Raw genomic sequence first — 14,348 nt, forward strand, 5'->3', positions numbered from 1 at the left:
ACACTAGTGTCATAGTCAAATCATCTTCAAAGGAGTAAGCATACTATTAGCCTTTAGGGTTAATTTAAATCGAGACATTGAGCTAATTCTTATGCAAATTATAAACTAACTCATTTTAGTAGTTAGAAACAATTTAAAAGTTCAAAACGTTTCCCACATTAAGGGTTTATAAGGATAGAACAATCATGAGTTTAAATGAAAACAAAATCAAAGATTTAGAAATTGCACTACAAGACGCGCAGTCTAGAATAAACGCTCTAGAGGAGCAATATAGAGATGCCACAGTCACAAGTAGGCTTCAAAGCCTATTTGTGGAGCAAGCGCCTCCCATCCCATTACTGACATACCCAAATGAAATCCATTCATGGATTTCCACCCTTAAACAAATACAAAGGAGTTTAGAAAAAATGGCATTGCTATGATAAATCAAGCTCTTTGTTATACTCGAGGAGAAATACAAAGATTCGCAACGAGCTTAGATATTCCTAAAATAAAAGATTTATACCATTTAGAAAAACTTTTAAAAGAAATCTTTTTACATGAAAAACCAGCCGCACAAAAACTACTAGAACTGCTTTCTAAAAAACAAAGACCATCTGAGTTGGTACATCAATTTCACTCCCAAATTAGTAGAAAGGCTCTAGAGTATGCAAAAACTTCTCCTGGTATAAGGGCAGATGACATAACTATTAGTATTTTCAAAAATGGTATGCTCCCTTCAATTGGAAGGAAAGTTCATGAACAAACTAAAACAACAGACGACAAAGATGAATTATTAGCGCTGGCAAAGAGATTTGAATCGATTGATTTAATGTATAGGGACTTCTCAGACATGTCTTTGGGAGCAACAGTGGTTGACTTAGGAGACAAAACCTCCCCTGGAGAACAAAGAGATAACTCCAGAGTAGAATTCAAAACATAGAAAATTATAAAAATAACCCAAAGAAATGTTTGAACTGTGGAAAGAAAGATATGTCAGGATCAAGTACGGATAATTATTTCAGGAATAAATTTACTGAAAGAAAAATTTCTCGCATAAAATGCTGGACTTGCGGGGGTCCACATAGACAATCAGAATGTAAAAAACCTCCAACCTGTATCCGCTGTGGTGAAACAGGACACAAAACAAAATATTGTTTAGCTCCAGCACCTATAAACCAACCCCAAGAAAATTTTTAGGGCAATTTTTGCCGGAAACATGGCGGCCACCAAGCAATGGTTAGGGAACCACTGGAAGGCACAGGCACAGATTTCGTAGTTTTGTAGATATATGTTAACCGTTAGGAGTAGACCTAGAGTGACTAGAAGTCACGGACATGTCATGACAGGGAGTCATGTACTTCAGAGGGAGGTTGAGAGGACACCTCTCAAGGATACAAAAATAGGTTGCTGCCACCTCTTAAGGATGCAAGAAAGGGTTGCGTCTACCTCTTAAGGAAGCAAAAAGGTTTGCATCCATAGGGATATGAAAAAGGGTTGTATCCCAACGCATAAAGGCTGCATGTGTATATACTCACAGAGCATTCATGATTATGAACCTGGATTAGAGTCTCCCAGGCTAAAAATTGAGACAAAGAAAGCTAGCAAAGTGCTGAAAAGGCTTCTAAAGTAAACAGGATACCGAAATATTTCTAAGATTTGACATTTCGGGTAGAGCTCAGAACCAAAAATTTCGAATTTAAGAAAGAAAGGAAATCCCATTTTTTAGGAAAAGGTTAGGAAATCTCCGTTTGGCTCCCGTGAATGGCTTATTGTATACACTGGATGATTCTGAAAAAAAAACATCAATTTAAGATCATTTTATCAAAAAAACTAGTTAATGGAGTCATCCGTTTCCTGCGTTCAAGTCCTTTTTTGGGGGGGGGCCAAGATGGGAGCTGTCAAAACTATAAATAAATTATGACAATATGGTGTCTTTGTATATATGTACTGCCAGGTTGAAGAGACAGTAAAGAATTAAGAACTCTGTTTGAGAAGAGTTAAAGTTAGCGTTAGTTACCCCACTCTTTAGGAATAATATTTTCCCTTATGACCTCTTTCACATTCGGTCATGTGATACCACAGGAAAATCGCGACTTAGCGCGAATGGTGACCAATGCACATTGGTAAAAATATAGTAGTAGGACCATCTAGGGAACAATGATAAAACTAAATCGCATTGCCCATAGGATTCAGAATACTGCTGAATATAAAAGGCACTGCCGATAGGATTAAAAAATCCGTCAAATAAAGGATAAGAATTATAGAAATTATATAAGAGACTTCTTATAATACACTCATACAATAACTTAAGATAGTAATAATTTGTGATTTCTGTCTCCAACAAAGGAAATGAATTCAGAATATTCGAAAGGTTCGAAATTTTCATAACTCGTAATTTTAAAAAAATTGAGAACGGGCACAGATTTTTTTTTCATTTCAGTGTAGAATTTTTTCCTCAGTGTTACTTTATTTTTTTTTTTCCTTTTTTGGTCCTTAACAAGTTATCTTCTAGAATCTTTATTGTTATTGATGTTTGTGTTATGTTTTTATTCAAATAAAATTGAATTGAAAATTGAATTGAATGTATTTGCCTTTGATTTCTCATGCTTTCCATTGTTACTAGACCTTTTGGCACCTTCAAATACTCCTTCGAGTATTCACTTATAATTTGGAAAAAAAAATTGTGAATAAAGTTTGAAAAGGCCCAAATAAGAAAATAGCATTCAGCTATTCGTAGAGGTCAATTAATATATCTTCTTTTAATTAAAGCTCTGCTCAATTTTAAACCTAAGTAATAAAATGGTCAATTTATCTGTGCTTAGCAACACAAGAGCAGAGGTTTGATTTCGGATGCCGCGAAACAACAAACAAAAACAACCCGTAGATTAAAAATATCTGCATGAGCTCATAAGGATTCTGGCTGAGAACTTTGCATAAGTTCTATTACATTAGGAAGACGAAACTGAGTATTTAACTTTTATTTGCTTTTAGAATAGGTTTAGTTCAACCATTGGCCTAGATGAAGTGAGGCAAATGCGAGTTTCCTTACAAGAAGAAAAGGAAAGATGTAACAACATATTGGACATCAACGTATAACATTTTTACACTCTTTATATATATAATAGGATTTCTTTCAGTAGGACTGATATTCAGAAAATTAAGAAATTTATACACAGTTTATAGAGACCAAAAGTCTCAGGGATTAAATTTAGAAGTAGTATAAGGAGAAATTGAGTTACAATAGATCTTAGTAAATTTGTGTTTCCTTTTCTTTATTCCTTTTAAAACAATAATTATAATAAGATTTTAAGTAGGGGGAATTGTAAGGAGGCCTTATTTTGTGTAAATTTCGTAACTCAACTTTATTAAAGCTTGGAATTCCCTTTCGATTCATAGATCAGAAATATAGTGACAATTTCAAATTAGCTTGAATTTGAAAATAACTTCTCTTTGCATAACTAGTCATAAATCTTTTAGTGACACTCTTTGTCCAAGAATCAAACAAACTTTGAACCCGTGATATGTTAAGACCTAATTTAGACTAGTTTCGCATGTCCTTGAAAGACTAGAAAGAAACTACTTTTGACAAAAAATGGGTGATTGGCAAAGAGGGAGGGAAGGTCGCTAAACGGATGAAGTAGCAAAGTGAATATAACTTACGGATGAGAGACAAATCGGGGTAGTTTTGCCTCGGAACCAAGGAATATGAGTAAGTGCTTTCTTTATGAATTAGGATAAAGAGCTACTACTAGCCTGCATGAATTTCCTTTGAGAATAACACTAAAATAAAGAAACAAACTTCAGAGAGATTTCTGTCACTGGGATTAAATCAAGATCCTACTTTGAATTAATTTAGTACTTTCATTTAAGCCACATAGACTGTAATTAGGGCGAAAATTCCACTTTGAGGGTTGCCAATAGATTTATAGAGGGTTTTGAATCTTACTAATAGTGATGTAATCCTGAGGTCCTTCGTGATTAATAAAAGGATGTGTGATCTAATTAAAATTGATTTGAGGCGGAAATATCTTAAGACTCTTATTAGGTTTTATTCATTTGGTGGTTGGTATTTCAGTTAATATATTTCACTTAGCAAAGGCTTGAGCCATTTGGACAAAACAGCATTTTAAGGTTAGAATAAGCCAAATTAAATTTCTTCTCAGAAATTTAACCTTTGAATAACTGAGGTTTTAAAGAGGAAAGGAAACCTTAGCCAAGAAGAGAAGACTAGGAGAGCCATTTGTGCTTCCCCTTGTCAGCCTAGAGTCTCTTGAGGCTTAGCTTGACTTTATAAAGACCTTATGTCCAACAATTGGAATTATCGGACAACAACATTAATTAACACCACCCCCCCCCCGCTTTGTGCAATCTTCAGACGTTTATACGAAGAGGAAAACCGTTCCCTTTTTAATCATTCTTTCATTTCGTTAACCCTGTACTGTATGTTTATACAAAGGTGGCCTTAATGTTCATACAGGTAGGTTTAGGGGAAAAGGGAACAATATTATCAACGTAAGAATTTCCAAACCCTTATGTCCAGATATTTTCAATTAAGCTCTCCCTGCTAAAGTTAAAGCTTAATAAAGGTCCAAACAATACGCAGCCCTTTCAAGAAATAATAAGAGAATCTCTTGGTTTGGCTTAATGAAAATTTGAATTAAAAGCAAGTACGGTTATTCTTAGCTTAGCTCAAAAATAGCTTGAACTAAAAGATTTTAATAACCTAGAACTCAAGCCTTGACTAGCTGTTCAAGTGTAACCTTTTTAAGTAGAAACATTCGTTAGCTTAGGATTAATTTAATCTTTTCTTTTCGGTAAACATTGGTGGACTTGAAGAAGTAGATCATTAGATCTTAGACCTAGAAGAGGTGTGGAAGTATTCAACATAAGCAGAATTAGAATATTTTTCTTTTTATCTTCTTTTATAAATAAAATCAGTTGTCACTGAATTCTGAGTACCGATTTCTTACCCAACGCCTCAGTTTGTATCACGCTACCAAATTTATTAGCCCTGTAAGTAAGGGAAAACCTTACAACTGTATACCTTTAGGGCTCTTCTAGATGCTTCATGGTTTTTTATTTTGCCATGTATGTTGTAAATTAATATTATCCCTTTCTTTTTCTATTCTTGTTAAGTTTTCATATCATAATATAATTCGATTTATTCCTTATAATTTATAGTCAAATTTTCACAATTTATGAGCAATACTGTACAGCTAAGGCTCTCATCTCATTTTAGTCTCTGATAGTGATTTTATTTTTAGGAGTTTGCATATTTTGGAACCTTATCAAAGACATAGACTCAAAAGAGAATAACCATGAAAATCTGACTAATAGAAGCATTCTACAGAGTATGCGGAAATTTTTACTTTTTCTTTAGTTGTTTCTTTTACACTAGCAGAATATCAACCTCGCTGTGGCTTTTTAATTCTTTTCAACATTTATTTTCCTACATTTTTGTCAAATCGACTTCAAGGACAGTAAAAACAGAATCCCATTATGGAAACTGGTTCAGTGGAAGCTTCATTACAACATTTATCTCTAAAAAATTGGAGAAAATAAAAAATTCAATTTTTAATAAGAGAGACTTCATGAATATTTACAGTTTTTGGTGATAGGTTTATCATATAAAAAATAAATAGAAAAACATGGGGCGCGGAAAACCTTAGAACCAAATATATTGTTATGAGCAGCATAGGAAAGAGAAGTTTTCTTTTGAAGCTTTAGTTGTCTTTAGGACTCTACAGATTCTTAATGCTCAAAGTTTTCTCGACAAATGGCACTTTCAAATTTAACTTGTTTGTTTTGCTTAATTTTTTGTACTCTCCAGCGTGGCGACATTGACAAAACTGTGGTACTAGCCTACAAACTTTATATTTTTTAAACAGTTAAAAAATGTCTTTGAAAATCCCTGTTTTCAGGTGAAACCTAGCCTAAGATGGATTCAAGGTATAATTTCTTTCATTTTCTTGCTCTGGGTACATTAAATAATAAAAGCTAAAAGCTAAATTAAACAATTTAAAATTAAATAGTAAAAAAAAAATTGGAAACTTGCTGTACTTAACTTCAAAACAATGTAAAAAATATTTTAACTTGAATACACTAAAAAATATAAATTTTTTTATTTCAATAACTTACGTCTACACAAAAATTAAACTACTATTAAAAAATAGGATTTATATTACATGAAAACATTTATATAAAGTATTATATTAGAGGCTACTGCAACTTTTATTGATTGCAGTGCTAGGATTCAGGATATTCTTTATAGTGCTGTGAACGTAGTCAGTTGAAAAACTCATGACTGGCAGTCTGATTTTGATTCCGCTTGACCTTCCCATCTGGATATTTTTTTACGTTTTGTTACCTCTTTTTACGTTTTGTTACCTCTAACATGGTAATTCTTGTTAAAACATAGTCATGGTCATTTTAATGAATTTTTGCTAGCCTTTTCCGTTTTCACCTGTCATTTTCTATATAACTCCATATCTCAGGTCTTCTGCACAAATTTCTTTCCAGATTAAAAAAAAGGGTGAGGGCCAACCTAATAGTTTGTAAACTTTGGTAATATGTTATTCCTTTTCCGTTAGATCTTATTCCTAATTCCTTCGTTAGATTAGATCTAATTCATTTTCCTTAGAGATCCAATTAGATAGAGAGTGGAATTTAGTCTAAAAAAGTTTCCTACCTAAAATTATATGTTAGAATAATATTAAATCAAACAATGAATAAAAATTTCGATTACATAAATAAATGTCATAGAAATTCGCATTTGAAATCCCTTAAGCTCGGGAAAAAGAAACATAACCTACTGGCCACTTTTGGCTATTCAAAATCAGCAACATGTCAAAGTTTATCCCTAAGAATTGAATCTACCTTTTAGTGATAAAAAAAAGATATAAAATAAAAGTTTTATCAACTGACAGTAAGGATCAGCATTAAAGCTAAAACGAACAGAATCTATTCCGTATGTGAGGGGGTTACCCCTCGTATACATTTATAAGTCTTTTAAAAAACTTGTTATTCTAATTAAATCACCCATATGTTTTAGGAGTTGTTCTTAAAGAATTGGGTTAAAAATTCAAACCTTGGTGCAAGAAGCGATGTAATGAGAATAGGGTAAATCCCCTCATATGAGACAAAATTCCTTTTCATTTTGAGTTTTAATATTGATCGCCTGTTTCAGCTGAAAAAACTAGTTTTCTTATCTAATTTACGATCTTTTTCAAATAATGCAGGGAAATCCACCTCTCTCCTCCGTGAAAAATTGCCCCAACGAGACTTACTCCATTGAAATTTCCTCCTGCGTAAAATCATCCTCCCCAAGGAAAAATCCATTGCTGCTTAAATTTCCTTCCAGAAATATTCTTGTGGATATTTTTGCCTAGAAAAATCTCTTTTGCCTACTTTCATTTGAAAAAACACTTTTCATTTAATTTCTAATCCTTTTTTAAATCATGCCGGAAAAACCCCTCCTTGAGAAATTTTTCTTGGAACTTCCGTCTTCCCAATGGAAAGTTTCTCCAGCGGACGATTCCCCTATGGAAAATTTTTCTTTTTCAGAAAATTGCTCCCAAAGAAAACTCATCCATGGAGAACATCTCCCCCGAGAGATACCCAACCCACCAAGAAAAAATCCTCAAGGCTATTTTAATACCTCTGAAAATTTCCAAAGGAAAAATCCCCTGGAAAATCTACAGGTAAAATTGAGTTGGAAAAGAGAAACTAAGTTAAATTTCTATAAGAGTTCTGGAAAATTTCTCCTTTTAAAAATTGTTGCTTGAAAGTTCATCTCCGGAAACTTCTCCTGCCCATGGAAAATTCTCACATTTGAACATTTCCCCTTCCCGAAAAATGTCTTTAGTTCCAAATGACAAATACTATATGTAAACAAAAGACAAAATTCATAACCTATTCCCCCCCCCAGGTACAGCGGGGGTCCTGATAACTTCCACCGAACATCTCTAAATGTAAAATGGTATCAGCAAAGATAAATTAGGACAAATTTTGAAGCATGTATGAGTGAATGGATCAAACGTACCATTGCTCTTCTTTTTGGCTATTTTTGAAACAATTTTCTATGTTGGATCTTTTCTGCTGGATGTTCACTGGTAGATAAAAAAAAATTAAATTTCCAACATTGGTAATGAGTACGAGAGATCAATACAGACCTAAAGTTTTGCTCCAAAGTGAAAATATTTACCTTTATAGTGTATTTCCTTTAGAATCATTAGCCTATATTGCCCTGAACTCAAAGATAATATTCATTCGCATTACTAATGTGCTTTACCCATTTTTCCCCCTCCTTTAATGACAAATATATAAGCTAACCTGAATTATATGTAGGCTAAGCAAGGAATTTTTAATTTCTATTATGAAGTGAGGCGGACTATGTACATGATGCAGTATGTTTGTCACTTTCTATTTCTGTAAGATATTGAGCAAAAAGATTAACTTCCTCTTTTTTGATTGAAGTTTCTAGACTCTAGGTCTATCCCCTTGGAATATATAGTGCACCAGTGACACCCCTAATGCATCATGTACATCATGAATGTTTTCAAGGATGTTGAAGTCCCTCATATCTTACTTCTTTGGATAGGATAGCACTCCTCAACAAAATTTAGTATTTTTCATGTAGCCTATGATCGACGTTTTGAACAAAGGGGGTTTTCCATCGACTACTGAATTGTAAATCGAATAGTACTCAATATTCACTAAAAATACCCTAGAGGCAAGAATTTGAGTAGTCCATGGAAAAGCAGTTTTCGACTACTCCTCTGTGTTGCCACAGTCACAGGTTTCCTGTAAAACCTCACAGGTTTTTTTGATGGCCACAGGTTCACAGGTTTTTGCCGCTGAATGGTAGAAAGTCACAGGTTTTTGTGCTAAAGGCTTCTAATATGACCTAATATTCTGCTAAATGTTGAATTTTGTAGAGCTCACATTTTCAAATTATTTTTAGTGATTTTGAGACGAAATCTATGTATCATAAATCTAAAGGTTCATCACATTAATCACAAATGACAGATATGGCCATTTTGAAACAACCATTTTTAATTGAATTGAAAAAGACGATAGGTGGGAGTGAAAAGGCTTTAATATTATTGAATTTTTTCCCTGTATAAACCAATTTGCAGAAATTATCTGTCTGTTATTAGATTGTAAAAAGTGTTTTTTAAGCTTATTTTATAAGTCTTTTAAGCTGCTGCTTCAGCAGCATCTAAAACCTTTCCAGACTGGTTAGAGTCTTTTGTGCATGATATAATACACTACATTACCCATAGTCCAAAGAGGATTGGAGAATTTCATGACCACCAGAAGTTCGCTAAAATTGAAGTGAAACAGTTGATATCGGTGGTTTCTACGAGATGGCTCAGTTTTGAGGCACCCATCAGACGGCTATTAGAAACCTGGAATGCCTTGTTATTGTTTTACGGTGGTCACGCGTTAGGTGAAGGCACTGCAGACAAGGCGAGCAAGGAGAAGGCACTCAAAATATACAAAGCTTTAAACAATCCTGTCACGAAGGCCTCTCTCTATTTTCTTGCCCACGTTCTTGTGATTTCCAACTCCCTAAACACTAACTTTCAGACCAGTGACACAAGAATCCGTAGGCTGGTGAGCAACTTCATTACGACGTACGCAATATTACTCCAAATGTTCATAATAAAAAGCCTGATACTGGTAGTGAAATCACCTTTCTCCATAGATCTGGTTCCCGCGAACTATTTTGAACTGGATTACATGAAATTAGGCACCAATACCGAATGTTATCTGGAGGAACGCGGATCAAGGTTTGCTGAGGACTCACTCAAATCCTTTATGGTCAACTGTCTGAGGTTCTGCAAGCAGATGAGACAAAGAATAAGCTGGGAAGATCCAATTTTGTCCGATCTTAAGATTTTGGATCCCTACGTTGCTCTCGGATCTGAAGAGGTGTTCATTATTCGCATTCTTGTGCACTTTTCTACGCTTCTGGGAAGCGATACAACAATTGTAGAACGCAAGAGAGAAACCATTGACCGTCAGCTGCAAGAGCTCAGGTTGAGCCAAGCTGATCTTAGTCAAGATCTGGTCGACCAACCATCTGGTTTCTCGAAGAGTATTTTGCATCTAAAGAACAGTATTGGCGAAAAAAGTTTGCTCATCTGTCGACCTTTATATTGCACCTATGTTGTATTCCCCATACAAGCACTGCTGCAAAGCGACTGTTCTCTTTCCTGTCGCCTATATGAAAACGAGACTGCGTAGCAAGCTGAACACCGGGACAGTTAGTGCATTGATGATGACCAAACAGTTAGTTGGTAAAGCCGCTTCCTGGACTATTCCAAGTGATCTACTGGATAAAGCTATCAAATGGAGAGAAGCAGTTTGTAATAAAGAAGATCCTTGTTGTGCTGAACCGGAGAGCTCACACTCCGACACTGAATAGACAACTGACTTTGATGGGGTGAGTATTTCGTTGCTTCTATGCATTCCAGCTCCAATGAAAAGGTTCAGCTCGTAATTTTTCCTCGTACCAACGATAATTCATCCTTTTTTTCCTTTCGAAGAGAACAATTGTCTTTTCTCATTAAATCTTAAGGATATGAGAAGGAATTGCTACTGATTGATAAAAATAAATCAATTACTTATCTTACGGTAGATATTAGGCCAAAACGTTGGAATGAGCTTCAAGAACAGATTAAATAAAGATAATTTTGATCAGAAGTGAGGTTTGAAGATGTACTTTAAGGAGTTAAAGGATTCCAAGAAGCTTTTCTTTAAAGCGCGAGAAGATTTTGAGTTGTTCTTTTTTTCAACTCGATCTTTTAAGGTTGATAGAATTTTCAATATTACGAAGGGAAAAACTTAATGTTTCTTCAAGAAGAATCAGATTGTAAAGAAATTATAAAAAAATTATTATATTATTAAGATTTCAGAAAGTTTTCCGTTTATTTTCTAAAATTGGTCTTTTTCTTAATGTTGAGAATTGTGAGTTTTTAGTTTTTAATGGTTCAACTTCCTCTAATGTTCCCTTAGTTCATCGTGGTTTTTCTTTACCGTCTGTACCTGTTTTTCGATGGTTGGGTATCACTGTTACAAAATCAATTTCTAGCCTGCACCAGTACACTGTTCGTGATGTTAAAAAGGAAATTCAAATTTGTTTTTCTAAGATTGCTGCCGATCGAGGGAAATATCACCGACGAGAACTGGGTAGGCTACATTCTACCTTTTGTAATAATACTGTCCTTTACCTTTCTTGTCTTTCCCCTTCTAAAGAAGAAAGACGTTAAAAATATCCGGTCTTTTTATTTCAGATTTTGCAAATTCTACTTTATCTTCCCCCCCCCCCCCTTGGTATAGTAATGGTAAAATAATTTGTAAGTTTGAAGTTCTCGATATAACAGCAAAGTTGGCTGTGCTGCAAGGAAGGCTTTCGGATTCATCTTTTTGTCGTTTTTCGCCTCATCATCCTTTGATCGGTCTGTTCGGTTAATTTCATTGTAGTGTATTTTACTTCATTTTTTTCTCTTTTTTTTTCTTGTCTTACTCACAACTTTGTGTATGACATGGGTTATAAGTACATTATTATTGTTATTAGGGAAATAACTGTGAAAAACCAGGCAACTAGAACAGACCTAAAAAATGCAGATAATAAGTGGATTTAATCGTTTTGGTCCAGAATCAGCATTGCCTGAGGACATGTTTTAGTTTTTCAAAATTCTTGCTTTAGGATTCGCAATAGGAATTAGAGACAAATATCTCTTTACATTCGAACAGATTTCCCTTCAGCCTCTAAAGCTTTCCTTTCAACCTTCAAGGAAAATTTTATACATCTGAACCTAGCATTAGGTAAATGTTGATAGTATCTGTCTATTTTGCAGGGTTTAAGCTACAGGTGGAATTCATAATACCATGACTCGGATCAGTTGTGACTTATCAACCAATATCATTATATCAACCAATCAAATCAACCAATTATGGCTCGGATCAGATGTGATTTATCAATCAATATCATTATATCAACCAATCAAAATGTTGTGTTTTTATGCCAATCTTGTTTTCCAAGACCTGAAGAACCTTAGTAGTGATAATGGTTTTTTTCTTCATTCGAAAACGTCGCAGCATTTACTTGAGAATCATATGCAAGCGGTACAGTTTAAACCTTGTGTGCAAGACGAACGTGGCTGGCTAATGTTCGGTACCTATTGCTTTAGAATAGAAGTTGCCAGAAATTGTACTCGGAACATCAAAATTTAGCGTGGTTTATAAGAAAACAGGTGGAGTGCTTTGAAAATATGATTTGTGAGAACTTGAAACTCATTCCCCTGTTGCCCTTTTGAAAACTGTAATATCATAACCTAAGTTGTATAGAGCTGTATGTGGGTGACCAAGTTTGATGTCTAGTGATTGCTTTAGACCTCGGCAAAATTAAAGTGCGAATACCCCTGTTCTTTTTGTATGATTTACCAACTTATTTTACTTCTGCAAGAAGTTTTGATTTGTGTTAGTTAAATACAATTCTTTAAAGCAGATTTCTGGTCCGTCAAGTTTGGAAATGCTCAAAATTTAGGAATACTGCATGATTTTAACTTAAATTAAACAAAAATGCAGGGAAAACTTTTTCGATAGATAATTCAGCCCTACAATTTACTTAAGTAGCTCAGGGCTACTTCTAAATGTTCAGAAAACGGCAAGATAGAGGAGTCGTTAAACAATTTTAACCACTTGACTAACCAGTTGGCTGAGTGGTTAATGTGATCGACGTCTTTTGTTCTAGATCCCAGAATCTGGTGGAGGAATCTGTTAATGAAGACTGAACTTAACTAAGCTGTTTTGCAACAAACTAAATCTTTTTTATTTTACCTTCCATTATCTTGCGAACTTCTATCTAAGCAACGTAATTTGCCATTCTATCTCCTTACATCATAAGTTGCGCTATGGGGCGAAACTTACAAAATTTGATAGAAAATGTACGAACCAAAAAATTTATAGTTCCTGCCTTGTATTGTGAATACATTTTTAGTCTGGGAATTGGGATTTCTGTCAGGTTTCCACATGGTCTTTAAGGAAAATCCTATTTGTCTGAACTTAAGATGCAATTACACGATGCGGAAAACCGTGCAGAGGTGATCATACGTTTTTCCATGCAGATTGAACAATTTTATTTTCAAGTTTAAAGACCATGTAGGTCATAGTAGGTTAAAATAGACATTTCGTTACTGCAGCCGTTCGGACCTAGTCACACCCAAAGATCCTTAATAGCTACCGAATATCAACGACTCGCATCTTTTTCGCATAACTAACGCAATTATCGAAGTGAAAATGAGTCTCGATGATTGGTCCTTTACTTTCCAACTAAAATAGGTAGCGGTATTTATATAAAATTTCGCTCTGTTGACATTCTCATGACAATATCTTTCTGTCATCTATTGAAATTGAAAAGCACTACATGCAATTTATATGTAGCGTTAATTTCAAAGCTGGAAATACCTGCAGAACTCATGCAGGGAACAGACCCCTAGGTAGCATGCCTCTCGATTTTCCATGACGTGTTTTCGGGCCAGAGGCAGATTTCCCCAGGTTTAAGTATCTTGGCTAGTAGCATTCTAGTGCTGCTACTTGAGAGTAACAAATTTAAACTGTAGTAAAAATGTAAGAATACCTGAACACGCTTTAAAAGTGGTCACAGGTTTTATGACGAATTTAACAGGTTTTTTGGCATTTTTTCATTTTGAAAATTTGTAATGGCAGCACTGCTAGGCCTTTGTCAAAACGGCAATATTTTCAAACTAAGCCCGCGTTTAATATTTAGTTGTTTCATGCCTACTCTAATGACAATTCTACCTTCATTTCAAAGTAAAAGTTTATGCATCTGTTGTCTAGTATTTTTCATATCAACTCTCTGCTTTCATCATAAACATGACATTCTGTAAATAAACCAGAAAGTTAAATCAACTTGAAGAAATCACAGGCATAGGTATGAGTGGTGCACCCCAATATAGATCTACTTTTGGGAGGTATTGCTGAAGAAAAATATTTTAGCCCTTCCTTATTTCGTTAAACTTAGTAATGTGATATTTTGAGAAACCATTGAATGAGGACCTAGGCTAAGTGACATCTACAGTCAAGAAAGGTCTGAAATCCTGCTGCTGCTTGCATGGGCATAGGGAAGGGGGGCAGCTGCCCCCCCTAGAACTTCAAATTTACAATATATATTAGTGAGAACTTTTCATATGTTGGAATTTTTTGTTGGATGTTACCTGGTAGATTGTTAAAAAAGCTGGAAATAAACCAAAATTTCCAAATATTGTTTGCAATTTAAACATTTACATTTTGATCTTCAATATTGATTTTTGGTCTGATATAGCCTATAGATAGGA

Source organism: Artemia sp. Qi Xiang Cuo, chromosome 17 (assembly GCF_049724085.1).
Source record: "Artemia sp. Qi Xiang Cuo chromosome 17, ASM4972408v1, whole genome shotgun sequence".
NCBI lineage: Eukaryota > Metazoa > Arthropoda > Branchiopoda > Anostraca > Artemiidae > Artemia > Artemia sp. Qi Xiang Cuo.